This window comes from Cornus florida, unplaced genomic scaffold, assembly GCF_030987335.1.
Source record: "Cornus florida cultivar Cherokee Brave unplaced genomic scaffold, ASM3098733v1 CherokeeBrave_3.0.0_Hap2_Chr04, whole genome shotgun sequence".
Lineage (NCBI taxonomy): Eukaryota > Viridiplantae > Streptophyta > Magnoliopsida > Cornales > Cornaceae > Cornus > Cornus florida.
In genome coordinates, this window is record NW_026775574.1 from 37,446,644 (window position 1) to 37,461,553 (window position 14,910).

The following is a 14,910-nucleotide window of genomic DNA, read 5'->3' on the forward strand; positions in this document are numbered from 1 at the left end:
TACCACATTCCCAAAATGATTACATACATATAAAAAGTCTTGTTCTTTCATCTCATCCAAATAAGGAACACACCTTAGTTACATCAAGTTACAGTCCATAAAATGTAGTTAAAATTTAAAACTTCATAACTTACAACATTATGAACTAAAGTTTCACAAAATAGTTAAGATTACATTTACAAAATATTTGAGTTCTAATACAAAAGATAGCAAAATAGAATAGATCTCCAAACTCGTCTAAAATTGTGGTAGATCTGTGACAACCCGGACTTTTAAGATTTAAAATTTTATTTCATGATTTTTAGTTTTTAATATTGATAATCTAGATTTAAATTGAAGATTTATCCGATTAAGATATTTTTATGGGTTTTGATTATTGTTGCATATATATATATATATATATATATATATATATATATATATATATATATTAGGAAAAGGCACGTGCGATTCACGTGGTGAATATTTTTTAACTTATAAAATTTCTGTCTTCATATTGATTAATAAAAATTTATTTTATATTAATAAATAAATACTAAAATATTTAGAAATTGGTGATAGAGTTTAAGTTTCGTAAATTAATAAATTCTTTTATGTTTTTATATTAATATTGAAATATGCATATTTTATTTTTTATTAAATAATAATAATTTTTTTTTAATAGTGAAATATTTGAGTTTTGCAAAGTAACAAATTTTTTTAGGTAATTTGAATTTTATTAGGTAATTGGAAATTTAGTATAATTTTTAATTTACAATAGAAATACAATTATATTAATTTTAATTAAATTTTAAAATAGAAATTCAATTATACTAATTATACATTAGATTGAAATTGATATAAAAATTTATTATATAGAGTTTGTTGTTTTTGGAAGACCTTAGGTTATATTTTATTTTCTTTAAATATGTAATTTGTGGTAGAATTTTATAGAAATTATTTTATTTTATTAAGATATATCTTTGTAAAATTAGATTTTCTTTTATTAAAAAACTCATAAAAAATAGATAAATACAAGGGTTATATACTTATATGTGATAGAGTTCTCTTTTTGTATTAATTAATAAATATTTTTTATATTAAAAAATAAACACTGAAATGTTCAAATTCTTTAACATTTATATTTTATTTATATGTATTATTATATTATTATATATTTTCTTTAAATATATCCTTGTCTAATGTGATAGAGTTATAGAAATTGTTTTATTTTCTTTAAATATATCCTTATTTAATTAGATTTTATTTTATTTGAAAACTTATAATAAATAGATAAATACATGTTATATGTGATAGAGTTTTAAAGAAAATAAAATACTTAATTTGTGGTAAAGTTTTGGTAATTTGTGTTAGAGTTTTATAAAAATTATTTAAATATATCTTTATCTAATGTGATAGAGTTTCATTGCAAATAAAATAGGTAATTTGTGATAGAATTTTATATAAATTATTTATTTTCTTTAAATATATATATCCTTGTCTAATTATATTTTTTTATATTAAAAAACTCATAATAAAAGATAATTTGTGGTAGAGTTTTAGAAAAATTATTTTATTTTTTATACCAATTATTAAATATTTTTTATATTAATAATTCTTGTCTAGTTATATTATATTTTATTAAAAAATTCATAATAAATACTTAAATAGGTAATTTTTATTAGAATTTTATATAAACTCTTTTAAAAAAATATTTTATTTTCTTTAAATATATTGTTGTCTAATTAGATTTCCTTCATAAAAAAACTCACCATAAATAGATAAAAACAAGTTATATGTGATAGAGTTTTAAAGAAAATAAAATAGATAATTTGTGGTAGAGTTTTATAGAAATTATTATATTTTCTGGAAATCTATTTATAATAAATAAATAAATAGATAATTTGTGTTACAGTTTAATAAAAATTCTTTAAAAAACACTTTTTATATCAATTAATAAATATTTATAATAAATAAATAAATAGGTAATTTGTGTTACAGTTTAATAAAAATTCTTTAAAAAACACTTTTTATATCAATTAATAAATATTTTTTTATATTAATAATTATTGTCTAATTAGATTTATTTTTATTAAAAACTCATAATAAATTGATAAATAAGTAATTTTTGTTAGAGTTTTTTATAAACTCTTTTCAAACCTCTTTGTATATTAATTAATAAATATTTTTTAATCTTAATAATGCTTGTCTAATTAGATTTTCTTTTATTAAAAAAACTCATAATAAATAGATAAATAGGTAATTTGTGATATAGTTTTATAGAAACTCTTTTAAAAACTCTTTTTAGATCAATTAATAAATAATTATTTATATTAATAATACTTGTCTAATTAGATCTCCTTTTATTAAAAAAAACACTTAATAAATATATAAATAAAAAATTTGAGTTAAAATTTTAGAGAAACTCTTTAAATATTATATCTTTGTCTATTTTGATAGAGTTTTATAGAACATAAAATTTGTGATTTGTGATATAGTTTTATAAAAATTATTTTATTTTCTTTAAATATATCCTTGTTTAATTAGATTTAATTTTATTAAGAAACTCATAATATAAGTTAATTTATGGTTGACTTTTAGAAAAATTATTTTATTTTATACATCAATTAATAAATATTTTTTATATTAATAATTCTCGTCTAATTAGATTTTTTTTTATTAAAAATTTAATAATAATAAATAGATAAATAGATTTACTTAAATTTTATTAGATAGATTTTAGAGTTTGATTGACATTTTTTTATTTTTATTTTTTATAAAAACTCTTTGCATATCAATTAATAAATATATATATATTTTTTAAAAATAGATAGTTAAATACTGAAACTCTTTGCACATGTAATAATACTATAGATAAAAAAATAATTTATATCAATTAATAAATATTTTTTTATATAAAAAAATAAATACTTAAACACCTTGGCTAACTTCTTTATTTTACTCAGAAAATTAGCTTTTCTTTTATTAAAAAATTCATAATAATAAATAAGTTAATTTGAATTTTATTAGGTAGATTTTAGAATTTTATAGAAGTTTTTTTTCTATAAAAACTCTTTTCTTATCAATTAATAAATATTTTTTTATATACTGAAACTCATTCCACATTTAATAAGTATTTTTTAAATAAATACATAAATACTGAAACTTTAGATTTACTTTTATTAAAAAATTTATTATAATAAATAGATAAATAGGTTAATTTAAATTTTATTAGGTAGATTTTAGAGTTTTATAGATTTATTTTTTCTTTTATTTATTTTTTTTTTATAAAAACTTTTTTCATATCAATTAATAAATATCTTTTATATAAATAAATAAATACTGAAATATTGAAACTCTTTGCACATTTAATATTTTATTTTATTTAAATATATACTTGTCTAATTAAATTTAATTTTATTAAGAAACTCATAATAAAAGTTAATTTGTGGTAGAGTTTTAGAAAAATTATTTTATTTTATATATCAATTAATAAGTATTTTTTATATTAACAATTCTTGTCTAATTCAATTTTCTTTTATTAAAAAATTCATAATAATAAATAGATAAAAAGGTTAATTTAAATTTTATTAGATAGATTTTGGAGTTTGATAGAGTTTTTTTTTTTTTTCAAAAAAATACTTTTCATATAAATTAATAAATATATTTTTTTATAAATGGATACTTAAATACTGAAACTCTTTACACATTTAATAGTAGTATAGATAAAATCTTTTTTTATATTAATAAATAAATATTTTTTTATATAATTAAATAAATACTGAAACACTTTGGTAGAACTTCTGTATTTTACTATGAAAATTAGATTTTCTTTTATTAAAAAATTGTAATTTGTAATACGTGTTAGAGTATTATAGAAAATATTTTAAAACTCTTTTTACATGAATTAATAAATATTTTTATATTTGAATAATTCCTATCTAATTAGATTAGCTTTTATTAAAAGAAACTCATGATAAAAGGTAATTTGTGGTAGAATTTTAGAAAAATTATTTTATTTTTTATATCAATTAAAAATATTTTTTATATTAATAATTCTTGTCTACTTAGAGTTTTTTTTATTAAAAAACTTATAATAAATAAATAGGTAATTTGTGTTAGAGTTTAATATAAACTCTTTTTATATCCATTAATAAATATTTTTTATTTTAATAATTATTGTCTAATTACATTTAGTTTGATTAAAAAACTAATAATAAATAGATTAATAGATAATTTGTGTTAGAATTTTTTAAAACCTCTTTTTGTATTAGTTAATAAATAATTTTTTATATTAATAATACTTGTTTAATTAGGTTTCTTTTTATTAAAAAACTCATAATATATAGATAAACAGGTAATTTGTGTTATAATTTTATAGAAACTCTGTTGATAGAGTTTTATGGAAAATAAAATAGGTAATTTGATAGAGTTTTATAGAAATTATTTTATTTTCTTTAAATATATACTTGTCTAATTAGATTTAATTTTATTAATAAACTCATAGTAGAGTTATATAAAAATTATTTTCTTTTATATATTAATTAATAAATATTTTTTATATTAATAATTCTTGTCCAATTAGATTTATTTTATTAAAAAATTGATAGTAATAAATAGATAAATAGGTTAATTTAAATTTTATTATGTAGATTTTAATGTTTTATCAAATTATTTAATAAATATTTTTTTACATAAATAAATAAATACTGAAACTCTTTACACATCTAATAATAGTATAGATAAAAACTCTTTTTATATCAATTAATAAATATTTTTTTATATAAATAAATAAATATCGAAATAGTCAAACTCTTCGACGGAGCTTCTGTATTTTACTCTGCAATTCAACTCTTTTTATATCAATTAATAAATATTTTTTTACATAAATAAATAAATACTGAAACTCTTTGGCAGAACTTCTGTATTTTACTCTGGAATTCTAAATTTCTGTACCCCTTCCTCCTTCCTCCATGCCTCTATTTATAGGCTTCTTGGATGAATAGGATAATGACATGTGATAATGACACAATCATAACTGGGCTGAGCCGGTTATATTGTGATAATTATTCATAAAAACTAACTAAAAATAAGAGTTTTATATAGAATATGATTGATTTTATTAGTTAATTTTTAGATTTTTATAAAAACTATAATTATCCATTAAAAAAAATAAAAAATAAGAGTTTTATATAGAATGTGATTGGTTTTATTAGGTAAATTTGATTTTCTTTTATTAAAAAACTTGTAATAAATAAATAAATAGGTAATTTGTGTTAGAGTTTAATGTAAACTCTTTTAAAAACTCTTTTTATATCAATTAATAAATATTTTTTATTTTAATAATTCTTGTCCAATTAGATTTACTTTTAGTAAAAAAAAACTCAAAATAAATAGATAAATAGGTAATTTGTGTTTTAAAAACTCTTTAAAAACCTCCTTTTGTATCAGTTAATAATTAATTTTTTATATTAATAATACTTGTCTAATTAGGTTTCTTTTTATTAAAAACTCATCATAAATTGGTAATTTGTGTTAGAGTTTTATACAAACTCTTTAAATATATCTTTGTTGATAGAGTTTTATTGATAATAAAATAGGTAATTTGTAATAGAGTTTTATTGAAATTATTTTATTTTCTTTAAATATATACTTGTCTAATTAGTTTTAATTTTATTAAGATACTTATAATAAAAGCTAATTTTTTTTTTTAGTAAAAACTCTTTTCATATCATTTAATAAATAATTTTTTATATAAATAAATAATGAAACTCTTTACACATCTAATAATAATATAGATAAAAACTCTTTTTATATCAATTAATAAATATTTTTTTATATAAATAAATAATTACTGAAAACTCTTGATAGAGTTTTTGTATTTTACTCTGAAATATAACTCAATTAATAAATATATTTTTTATATATATTTATTTATTTTGTGTCCGAAGGAAAGTGTGGCAGCCAACAAGGAGAGAGAAAGGAGTTGAAATTTGTTTTCTTTTCTGATGGAAAGATAAGGGAGCTGCCAGCCATGGGGAAAAGAGAAAAATGAAAGATTGGATTGTAATTTTGGGTCCCACCTGAATGATATTTGATGGGTCTTTGATTTTATTTATTTATTTATTTATTTTTTCTCTAGATATATATATATACATATATATATATATATATATATAAATGTTGTATGGTGTGGATGAGGTGCTGCCAGGCAAATTAGTGAAAAAAAAGAAGGTAAAGAGATAAGATAATTCATGGGACCCACTAGGTGAATTACTTGGGCAAGATTCATTTGGCTTTAAATTAACACGTGGGATACAGAAGAAGTAATGTTTATTTTTGACTTTTGATATTTGATATTTGATATTTGTGAAAGTGTCGGTGTAATGGCCTTTATGTACTTGTATCAATTTTGTAACTTTGAAAGATGATATAAATAAAGGAAAGTTGAGATGAGAGAGTGAGCGGAGTATAGAGAGAATTTTGAGAACACAGAGAGAGGACCGAGAGTTTTCAGGAGGTATAGAGAGGAACCGAGTTTGTAGAGGAGGCTAAGAGTTTGAGGTTTTGATGATCTAGTGAGGAAATTTTTTTTTCAGGGTAGGAATTTCTAATTCATAATTTCTTATTCCCTTGTGAATTTTCTTTCAATATTTGTTGTCAAACATATTTAATTTGAGTTGATTGCTTTAGAAATGATATTAATGTTGTGGATGAGATACATGATTATGTGTAGTAATTAAATTGTATGAAAAGTATGCCTAAATGTTAATTTTCATGCCATAGTGTTTATTATTTTACTAAAAATTGGCTATGTGGAAGCATGTTAAATTATGTAGTAGAAATTCTTTTATTTTCATAGTGATGTCAAAGTATATGACATGCATTCATAGCATTAGGCATGGAAAAAGAGGTAGAATGACTTGAACTAAATGAAAAAGGAATTTTGGGGCAAAGTTTTGATTAAAGTGATTTTATGAAAAACTCGATTGCCGCAGAGTCACCAAAAGGCCGTGGTGTTCATATAACCTAGAGGGAATTAGGGAGATTGCCCTAACTTGGTTGAGCTAGCTGGGTCCCAAATGATGCCGCGGAGGTACTAAGGGTCAGGGATAGTAGCCAATCCTTCTCTCGTGTCGCTGCAGAGTCACCAACGGACGGGTTATATTAACAGTTTGTGAAGTGATGGATGATTTTGAAATGGAGAGTGACATACATGGCATTGCATATCATGGCACGGCATTGTTTATTTTGAATGTGAAATTGGTGTTGTATTTTCCCCCGGCTTAACATGATCTTATTTTCTATTGTCCTATTCATTGTTTGGATTTATGGAGTCACAAGAGGTGTGTCTTAGGCACCGTTTACTGAGCTTTATGCTCACCCCATTCTTTTAGCATTTTTTTCAGGATACGGAAAGGAAGTGGTAGACAACGCTCCTCTACAAATTTTGATGTGTTAGTAGACTATTTTGACATATTTTGTAGCTATATAATCTCATATTATTATTATTATTATTATTATTTTAAAACCCTGGGATGACACGAATATTATGGATTGACATAAGAAAAGACGGTAGTGGAAGCATGTTAAATTGTTTATTATTTCCATGCCCAATGTTTATTATTTTGCTAGAAATTTGCTATGTGGAAGCATGTTAAATTGTGTAGTAGAAATTCTTTTATTTTCATAGTGATGTCAAAGTATATGACATGCATTCATAGCATTGGGCATGGAAAAAAGGGCAGAATGACTTAAACTAAATGAAAAAGGGATTTTGGGGCAAAGTTTTGATTAAAGTGATTTTATGAAAAACTCGGACGCCGTTTAGTTACCAAAGGGCTGTGGTGTTAATATAACCTAGAGGGAATTAGGGAGATCGCCCTAGCGTGGTTGAGCTAGCTGGGCCCAAATGACGCCATGGAGGTGCCAAGGGTCAGAGACAGTAGCCAATCCTTCTCTCGTGTCACTGCAGAGTCACCAACGGACATGTTATATTAACAGTTTGTGAAGTGATGGATGATCTTGAAATGGGGAGTGACATACATGGCATTGCATATCATGGCACGGCATTGTTTATTTTGAATGTGAAAGTGGTGTTGTATTTTCCCCCGGCTTAACATGATTTCGTTTCCTATTATTCTATTCATTGTTTGGATTTACGGGGTCACAAGAGGTGTGTCTTAGACACCGTCTACTGAGCTTTATGCTCACCCCATTCTTTTAACATTTTTTTTAGGATACAGAAAGGAAGTGGTGAACGACGCTTTTCCATAGATTTTGATGGGTTAGTGGACTATTTTGACATATTTTGTAACTATATAATCTCATTTTATTATTATTATTATTATTTTAAAAATAACCCTAGGATGACACGAATATTATGGATTGACATAAGAAAAGACGATAGTGTCCTTAGTTGACCTCAGGTTCGGGTAAGGACTCGGTTAGCGATTTGGACTCTCGAGTTCGGGTCATTACAAATTTGGTATCAGAGCGATGGTTCGAAAACCATTAGGACGACAAGTAGAGGCCTACCTAGGGTTTTGTGGAAGGGGGATTGAATTGTTTATGTGCTTATGTGTTAAAGTGTTTGTTTGAGAAACCTGCTTATTTGATTAAGTGCTTATGTGTTTACGGTTTAAAAAAAAGAAAAAAGAAAAAAAGAAAAAAGAAAAAGGGCATGCTTATTTGCTAAGTATTCACATGCTTATGTGTTTAATTGCTAAAATGTGTGTTATATGGCCATGACGATGTAATGTATAAATAGTTGAAAATATATTAATTATGATACGATGACAAATGTGATTTAGGTGGTAACGGCAAATGGTAGGCATGGTGTGTGCAGTTTTATTTTAAATGATAATGTGGCAAGTAGTGAGCACGGTAGGGGCAAGCATGTTTTGTACGGTATTGTGACGGTTATTTAAGCACGGTTTATGAAAGTATTTTTTTAAAAAAGAAAGATGGGATATTTAAATTTTAAATGAAGGGACACGATTGTATTATGGTATGGGATATGGTAGAGTACTTGTTGCGGCATAGGTGGTTGTGTGAGTTTTGACCTGAGTAGGCAAGGAGCTTGGTTGCTTTAGGGTTGTTTAGGGTATCAGTTTTTATCGAACGAATGGCGTGGACTTCTAGCTCTTGGATTGAGCTATTTGGTGTGCAATCATTCTGATCTCCTTGTTACATTTTGCGCAGTACTTAGAATTCGACTTTAAAGCAGTTTCGTATTTCAAGGCACGGTGTCTATGTGGTATATGAGTTTCATGTGTTAGTACATGGGTTTTGGTGATCGGAAAGGTCAGGTGTACAGAGTGAGGGTTTCGTGGGAAAAAGGTATGACCTTAGGAGATTAGTGTTTGTGACTTGGGTCACGGTTTGGTGCAGAGGTTCTTTTTGAACCGATTTGTGGTGGGTGTGACAGGGATTGCTTAAGTCACGGGTGTAGTCTATGGGTTGTAGACATACATTTTTGCTATTCTAGTATAGTCCGAGGAAGCGTGTTGGTTTTGACTGTCGTGGGAACTTGTTGGATTTTGTAGGTCTATGGTGATTTAAGACCAGTTGCGGAATGTAAATCATTTCATGGTCTTGCAGGATTCTGTTTTAGAGGTTGGTTTGTCAAGGAGTGATTCTCATTTTGGATAACTACAAAAGTGTGCTACGAGTAATCAACTCTTAGAGAGTTGATTGCATGGCTTGGGTGATGAGCAGGGTCATGAGTTGGCACAGTTATTGAGAGTCTCGAGGTGTGTATAATGGTCAGTTTTAGCTGTGTAGTGCAAGGTTGCACGATTAGCAGGTAGTATGGGGTCGTTGGAGTACTGGGTCAATTATGGGCAAAGTGAAAAAGGGTAGGTACCGTATATCAGATGGATTGTGTTTTTGAAATTTAAATCTGTGGACTAGAGTTGAATTTTATGTTGTGTCTGGGAAATGAGGAGATTGTGCTGGTTGTTTGAGGATCCAAAGAGATGGAATGTCAATTGGAATGATTGGGACGAGGATAATCCCATAAGTTTAGTTAGTAGCCCCATTTGACTTTTGTCGGGGCCAAGGGTGTTCTGAGGAATAGTGCGGAGTAGAGATAATGATGTTGAACCTATAGTGTGAAGTTTTATTGTTTAGGTATATAGATTATCTTAGGAAGAATGGTTTGAGTTGTCGGTTAAACATTAATGATTGATGGCATCATTGATGGTTTTAAGGAGACGGTTGGGTGTTGAACATTCTGGGTTTTATGCTCATTTTTGTTTTGAGGATCTGTTGGCATGGCATTGTCGTATGGAGGTTATTTTCTAGTGGTAAATAGTGGCTGTTGTGGGGGAGTATTGAGAGTGACGCTTATTCTCTTGTTGTGATGGTGTTATCTTAAGGACGTTGGAGGAAGAATCGCTTAGTAGTGGCTTGATGATCCGGTGAGATGACAGTTTTGAACTGTTGTTTGAAATGAGTGACAATAAAGGTTTTATGATGTGTTGATTAGTACTGATGAGCGAAACAGTTTAAGGTATGGTCCGAGTAGGGATTGGGAATTGAGAGTTATTTGTTATGTGTTGTCAGATATGTGATGTGATTGTGCGCCAGTTGAGGCGATTGTGAATGGCTTAGTCTTTAGAGCTAGTGAAAGCGGTGTTGCCATATAGGCATCTTTTTCTTTGAAAGGTTAGTAGATTGCTGTGACTGAGGTCACGGGTCTTGTGTGCAAGGTGTTCGAGGGAGTGTTGCCTTAAAAGGTAAGGGTGGAATGGGTGATCTAATGTTATCATTTAGCATTTAGGTTGTCATTTGGAAGTGACGGGTTTTTGATAGAATGGGACGCAGTGTTCGAAGAGCTGTGATCGTTTTTAGTGTTGGTATGTTGTGGGCATTGACACTCTTATATGATGGTTGTGTTGTGAGTTGTACCTTAGTACTCGACGAATGAGTATTATGGATCGATTGGTTTTGGTTAGCATACGTATTGCGGTGTATCGTATGCGAGGTTTCTGTGTTGATAGTGTACGACAGTTTGTTGGTGGCGAGGTCGCCTAGAATTGAGGTCATAGTCTCGTATGTATTTCCAGTTGGTTCTTCTCTTTACGTGTGGAGAGTTTAGTTCATCTCGGGTGAGATTAGGTGTCCATGGTTAAACGATTGGTGTGTAACGAGTGGTACGGTGTCAGATGCATTCAGGTTTGAGTCATCAGTCTCTTGTGAGAATGGGGTTCGTTACCCTTTCTGTTTATTCTAATCCTAGCAAGGACGTCGTTCGTCGTGAGTCTTGTTCTCTATTTAGGAGTTGTGTGTGTCCATGGGTGGATAGACCTATGTATGTGGTTTGTCGTGTTGTTAGAGATCATCAGTAAAGGTTTGGTTGATTTGGTCGACTCACTTCCACTGAGGGAGATAAAGTCATTAGTTTTTAGTGGTGCTTGACGAGTTGCCGAATAGGGATTGTGTTTCCAGTGTTTGGTGTTATCGGTGATGGCTAGGGGATGTGTCATGAATGGCAGTTTAAGGATGATTAGGTGATGTGATGTGAGTCATGTACTGGGGTGTTTTTATTGATGTTTGATTTGACCAGTGTCTTGAGGACAAGTGTTGGTATTGTTTGAGTGCTATCTAGCTAGAGAGTGAATGCGTGATTCCATTGAGGAATAATAAAAGTGATTGACTTTGGTTTTGAGGTTTTAGGCATGAGAAGGTCGTATTGTGTGTTTTGAAGAAGTAAGAATTGAATCGAAGGATGTTATGAAGTTGTTTACCTAGTATGGGTGCTATGAAATCATTAGAGAGCTTTTATGCTGATTGATGATTGTGACGTTTGGTGTTGTGTTATTTTTAGCTTGTTGGGGGATTGTGTAACTAAAGTATGATTGGATTTTTTTTTTTAGTAGGTATGTGACTGTATAGTCGTTGTGGTTATGTAAAGCGGTGGATCGATAGTGAGAGAATCTCATGGTTGTTTTGTGGACTGTGTGTGATTGTGTTTGAGGTTTAGACTTGATGACAGGAACGACGTCTGTACTGAGATCGAATCGAGGATGAGGATGGCCTGGCCAACCATTTCTCTTGAATCAGTCCCTCTTTAGCGCGATGTCGGGTCAAAGGTCAATGATTGTTTTGACTTGTTAGAGATAGTGAGAGCATGGTACTGTGTGTCATGTCGGTGTGACAGTGTAATTCAGATGGTTTGTCTCGGGTGACGAGGTGTGTTAGGTAGGACCATGTGTCTGATAAAGGCTTTACGGTACGATCATTGATTATTGAAATTCTTGTTATGGTTTTTCCCACTGGGACTTTTCGTCTCACCACCTTCCAGTTTTAGGTACCGAAGATGAACGTGGATTGCTAGTTTCGGGCATAGTTGGATGAGTTGGAGTTGTTGAATTTAATTTATTTATTTGGAGAATTTTGTATATATTTGAGGAAATTGATTTTGTATAAAAAAAGACATTTTCCTTATGATAACGGGATTATAGTGATGTATTTGTATTTGAATGAATTAAGGATTTTATTAGCCTGTACTCAGCCGAAAGTGTGAATGAAGTGATGATGTAAACTGGTGTGAGTGGGCGAGTGTGTAGTACTGGTTAGCTACCACTCGTAGCCGGGTGTGTGTGGGCGAATGGCGTTCACTGGCAGCTACTGGGATGGTTGGTTAGTGTGATTGGGCAGGTAGCCCGGGTTTGTTATTGTTTTTTTTAGTGGATGGGTGACGCATCAACTAGCTACCACAACGGTTACGGAGTGTGTGGACGAGTGATTAGCACTGGAAGCTACTACAACGTTCTACAAATCACGGTATCTCACATCACCTGGGGTAAGGATTTGGATTTTGTTTTGTAGTTATTGGTGTTTTTGAGTATACGAAGACTGTTGGATCTGAATTTAGGGGACGAAATTCATTTTAAGTGGTGGAGAATGTGACAGCCCGGACTTTTAAGATTTAAAATTTTATTTCATGATTTTTAGTTTTTAAGATTGATAATCTAGTTTTAAATTGAAGATTTACCCGATTAAGATATTTTTATGGGTTTTGATTATTGTTGCATATATATATATATATATATATATATATATATATATATATATGTTTGTTTTTTTGGTGCGTCAGTTGAGATAAAAGGTCCGGCTGAAGTGAAGAGAGAAAGAGTCATTTAATGACTTTGATTTGGTTACTTGATATTTAATGGGGTGGGTTTGATTTTGTTGTATTTATATATATATATTTATTTATTTTGTGTCTGAAGGAAAGTGTGGCAGCCGACAAGGAGAGAGAAAGGAGTTGAGATTTGTTTTCTTTTCTGATGGAAAAATAAGGGAGCTGCCAGCCGTGGGGAAAAGAGAAAAAGGAAAGATTGGATTGTAATTTCGGGTCCTACCTGAATGATATTTGATGGGTCTTTGATTTTTTTTTTTTTTCTTGATATATATATATATATATATATATATATATATATATATATAAATGTTGTATGGTGTGGATGAGGTGCTGCCAGGCAAATTAGTGAAAAAAAAAAAGAAAAAGAAAAAGGTAAAGAGATAAGGTAATTCGTGGGACCCACTAGGTGAATTACTTGGGCAAGATTCATTTGGCTTTAAATTAGCACGTGGGATAAAGAAGAAGTAATGTTTACTTTTGACTTTTGATATTTGATATTTGTTAAAGTATCGGTGGAATGGCCTTTATGTACTTGTATCAATTTTGTAACTTTGAAAGATGATATAAATAAAGGAAAGTTGAGATGAGAGAGTGAGCGGAGTATAGAGAGAAGGCCGAGAGTTTTGAGGAGGTACAGAGAGGAGCCAAGTTTGTAGAGGAAGCTAAGAGCTTAAGGCTTTGATGATCTAGTGAGAAAAATTTCTTTTCAGGGTAGGGGTTTCTAATTCCCAATTTCTTGTTTCCTTGTGAATTTTCTTTTAATATTTGTTGGCAGGCATATTTAATTTGAGTTGATTGCTTTAGAAATGATATTAATGTTGTCGATAAAATATATGATTATGTGTAGTAATTAAATTGTATGAAAAGCATGCCTAAATGTTAATTTTTATGCCATGGTGTTTATTATTTTGCTAGAAATTTGTTATGTGGAAGCATGTTAAATTGTGTAGTAGAAATTCTTTTATTTTCATAGTGATGTCAAAGTATGTGACATGCATTCATAGCATTGGGCATGAAAAAAGGGGCAAAATGACTTGAACTAAATGAAAATGGGATTTTGGGGCAAAGTTTTGATTAAAGTGATTTTATGAAAAACTCGGTCACCATGGAGTCGCCAAAGGGCAGTTATGTTAATATAACCTAGAGGGAATTAGGGAGATCGCCCTAGCGTAGTTGACCTAGCTGGGCCCTAAATGACGCCGCGGAGGTACCAAGGGTCAGGGACAGTAGCCAATCCTTCTCTCGTATCACTGCGGAGTCACCAACGGACGGGTTATATTAACAGTTTGTGAAGTGATGGATGATTTTGAAATGGGGAGTGACATACATGGCATTGCATATCAAGGCACGACATTGTTTATTTTGAATGTGAAATTGGTGTTGTATTTTCCCCCTGCTTAATATGATCCCGTTTCCTATTGTCCTATTCATTGTTTGGATTTACGGGGTCACAACAGGTGTATCTTATGCACCGTCTACTGAGCTTTATGCTCACTCCGTTCTTTTAATGTAATACCCCTAATTTAAAAGGATAGTCTCGGTAGTTTATTATATGGTTTTATTGTAATTTTTGCATTTTGTGTGTTGATTTGGCTATTTGCTTGGTTGTTTTAATTATCTGCTTTAATTGATTAATGGCTTTATTTTAATTGATTAATTGTTTTTATTTTAATTGGTTAACTATTTTAGTTAATTGTTATTTGATTAATTATTTTAATTGCATGGGTTATTTTAATTGGATTAAGTTAATATTAAGTGTTTTATTTATTAAATTAGGT